This window comes from Cetorhinus maximus, chromosome 7 (assembly GCF_964194155.1).
Source record: "Cetorhinus maximus chromosome 7, sCetMax3.hap1.1, whole genome shotgun sequence".
Classification (NCBI taxonomy): Eukaryota; Metazoa; Chordata; class Chondrichthyes; order Lamniformes; family Cetorhinidae; genus Cetorhinus; species Cetorhinus maximus.
The window spans coordinates 98,307,368-98,311,534 of NC_135885.1; positions in this window are offsets into that span (position 1 = coordinate 98,307,368).

The window sequence follows — 4,167 nt, forward strand, 5'->3', positions numbered from 1 at the left end:
CAGATGGCCAAAAGCTTGGAAATGAGGTAGGTTTTAAGGAGTGCCTTAAAGGATGAAACATGGTAGAGAGGCGGAGAGGTGTTGGGAGAAAATTCCAGAGCTTAGGGACCAGACAACTGAAACTATGACCACTAATGGTGGAGCAATTAAAATCGGGGGTGCTCAAGAGTCATAATTGGATGAGCACAGATATCTCGGAGGGTTGTGGGGCTTCAGAAGATCACAGAGATAGGGAGAGGTGAAGCCATGGAGGGATTTGGAAACAAGGATGAAAATTTTCAAATCAAGATGTAGCTTGACCGGGAGCCAAGGTTGGTCAGCGAGCACAGGGGATAAAGGTGAATAAGACTTGGTGCGAGTTAAAACACAGGCAGCAGCATATAATCCAGCTTGACACTTCAAGTCATTCATGAGGGAGCATTGCACTGTCAGTGGTGGCATTGCTTGCATGAGATATTAACCAGGAGGCCCTATTTGCCCTCTCAAGATAATGCAAACAATCCCATGGGCACTATTCCATGAAGGGCAAGGCATGTTCACCTGGTGTCCTTGCCAACATTTATCCCTCAATCAAACATAACGAAAACAGATTATGTGCTGATTATCTGGAACCTTGCTTTGTATAGGCCTGCTGCTGCAATTCCCTACAGTGAAACTTTATTGGCTGCGAACTGATTTGTGACATCTATTCATCCTGACTTTGCTGCCCGTGTCTTAGCGTAGATTCTCGATATGCATTCTTGGCTATTGGCATGCTGCACCAGGCATGCAAAACTGTGAAGCCAACCTTTAGTGTCCATATAGAGTAGCATCCACCAAGGCCAGAGCCTGGAATTGAACTGCAGGTGACCTCCCAAGCTCCCCTTCCTCAACAATGGCCTGACTGTGTCCTGTTGCAGTGTCCTGCCTTCCTCAGCAGCGCCCATATCACACAGTGGGGCTGCTGAATGTACTTTGCTGTGAGCCCTCTGATTGGGCCTTCCACTTCCCCGGTCCACATGGAGTCCTTGATTGGACAGGGCTCCCTGAGGAAGCTTTTTAATTGGCTTGCTCAGGGAAAATCGCGAATGCTGTCACATCACAGCCACTCCCTGGTTTCTGACCCTGAATTGAGGCTGACATCGGGATTGTGGCCCAACCAGGAAAATTCAAGCCATTTGTTTCTTCCCTCTAATTTGTAGTTCCAAATGGCACAATGTCATCACAGCTCCTCAGTCTGCTCCTCCTTTCTGGTTATCTATTGTAATATAATTTGTGCTTTTCTACAAGTCACCCGAACAATACTTTACATTTGGTTACTTCGCAAAGGCTTTTACTTCTTCACTCACCAGCATCACACAACTAGCTCCTGAATCATGAATCTTGGAATTGTGGAAACTGTTCCTTCAAATCAGTGAATCACTACATGGATTGTTACAATCTCAATAGAGACTGGCAACATTTAAAGAAAAATCCAAACACCTAGTAATTAATTAAAAGAACTACACCACAAGGTTTCAGGTTCTTAATCAAATACAAACTTTATTGTATATATAAAAATAACTTAAAGAAAGCAAGCACTACTGACTTAACAATATAGTTTATAACTATGTATGCTATGAATCCAGTTTCACTTTTGCTCTCCCACAACATTTCCCTTATCTGAAGAAATCTTGAAGGTTCATTCACTTCTTCAGAGACCAACCCAAAAGTGCGCCACAGCCCATAAGAGTTCACTTTGATTTCGCCTCAGTTTCCCAGTCTGGCACTTAGACTTCTAGAGCTCTTTCTCTCTGTGAGGGTTCCACTGCCTTCTTGCCCTGACTTTGGACTGACAGACTGCTTTTTCCCAGTCTGCTCTCATAGCTTCTTTACAGCTCTTTTTCAGCTCAGTGTTCAAGCTGACTGCTTTCTGCCACAAGGTTAAGTGTCTTTTACTGTGAGGGTCACTGTGGATTTCGTCCTCTAGGTCCAAGTGAGCCAAATCATCCAGCTTCTTGTCCCCTCATGAATCTCAAGTGAAGTTCAACCTGCACAAAACCAAATCTGTAACTGCCTTCTGTGAGAAAAACCCAGAGAAATTAAACAAAAGAACCTTCCAACTCCCATAGATCAGTTCCATGACAATGTAGCATGCCTGGGATGTTCCAAACAGAATTACAAACTGATTATCTTGCCTTCAAAACAACAGCTTTGACTTTGTGGCCCATATGAATAACTTATCTCTCTAATGCTGCTTATGACCCTCTTTCCGAGAATGACTAGTCCAACCAAGAAACTCCCTTGCTGACCAACATTTTTAGCTTCTTTTCACCTGGGAATTACATAACTAATTTAAATCTTTCATCAAATTAAGTGTAGATTTTCAGGCTCCATTACATTCTCAGAGATTGTTTTCATTGTTTTCTCACTGCTCACTCATATGAACAAGGAGCAGGAGTCAGCTATTCGGCTCCTCAGCCCTGCGCTGCCATTCAATAAGATCATGGCTGATAGAAACCTCAAATCTGCATCCCATCTACTCCCGACAACATATCACCCCCTCGCTTACCAAGAATCTATCCACCTCTGTCTTAAAAATATTCAACGGACGGAATCGTCCCAGGTTTCCATTAGGTGTGGTAGTGGGCAGGTAAAATGATGTTTTAGCATGCCGGCCGCAATGGCAGCTTTTCGCATCATATCGTTCCAAACCTGCCGCATCAATTATGCATTCCCGGGAAGCACGCCGTTTCCATGGCAGGCGGGCTCTTATTCGCCTGCCACGCCATCACCTCACCGCTTCATCACGCCAGGCGCCATATTTAAAGTCCAGCCATGTGCACACCTCTCAGTGCTTCCAGCCCATGACTGCTGCAAAGAAGACGGGATGGCCCCAAAAGGTAAAAAGACTTCAGCGCCCAAGTTCAATGATGCCCTCCAGTGCATTTTGGACGCAGTGGAGGCTCGCCGTGATGTCCTCTACCCCTGCTCTGTCCGCAGGATGGGCAGCAACCTCACTAATCTGGCTTGGGAGTGAGTGGTGGGGTGGTCAGCACCAATGCCCTGCAAAAGAGGACAGCCACCCAGTGCTGTTACAGGGTGAATGGTCTCACTGTTCTCGTCAATCTCAACACACACACTCATAAACCCATCACACATCCACAGGGATCTCACACCTCAAGGGGCAACACCACTAACTCTCATACACACCCTCAGATCTCCATCAGGCTCATACCCTCTCAATCTCGTGTCCTCATCCTGTCCATGTCTCTGCTCACCACACAAACATTCCATGCAGTGCCATGTGTCCTGCGCAGACTCTCCAACTGTTTTCATGCAGGAGAAGCCTGCTCACCTCAGCAGGAAGAGGTCTCAGACCAGGGGTGGAGTGACCCACATTAGGCCCCTCACTCACTTTGAGGAGTGTGCCATCACGCTGACTGGTGAGGACATGGACCGTGCCTGCGGTAATGGTGAATTTGGCGGTGGACACCCTCATAAGGCTTCTGCACCAAATCATCCCTCTCTCAATGCAAATGTAAGTGCTCTCTCTCCTGCTTTTGACTCTGCTGCTAAGCACAAACTTTGGTTCACAGGGAGCTCTGCCAAGCAACTGACACTCTCAGCCAGCCAGTCCCTCAGCTCCATCCAGGTCCTCACCTCCAGCCAAGAGGACTCCTCCATTGAAGAGCTGTAAATAAGCAGTCTGGAAGACCCATCACAGTGCTTACCCACACCTTCCACCAGCGCAGAGATACACACCTCAGTGGGATCTAGATCTAGAGGAGGCTTGGGTTCACAATCCAGTGGTCACCGCGCGGACTCGTGTCCACAGAAGCAGGAGGCAGGATCATATGAGCTCCCTGGCACTCGGAGGGCTGCTGGGGATCAGGCATCTCTGAGGTTCGAGTCAGATGATGAGCCTCTAGATTTGGCCTTCCAACTCATCGTGGAGAGTCAGGAGAAGGTGGGGGAACATCACACAAAGCTATTGGAAGACCTCAGCAGAGTGGCACATGAGTCAAAGGAGTGCGTCTGTCTGCTCTCTGATGAAGTGGTGCCCACAAGTGCGTGTATGGAGGTCCCCATGGGGAGGATGGCGGACGCCATGGAGACCTTGGTCCAACAGAACTTGGAGATGTGTGCAAGTCTGTACTCTATCGCTGGAACCATGGGTGAGTTCCTGCAGTTGCAATGCGAGAGGGA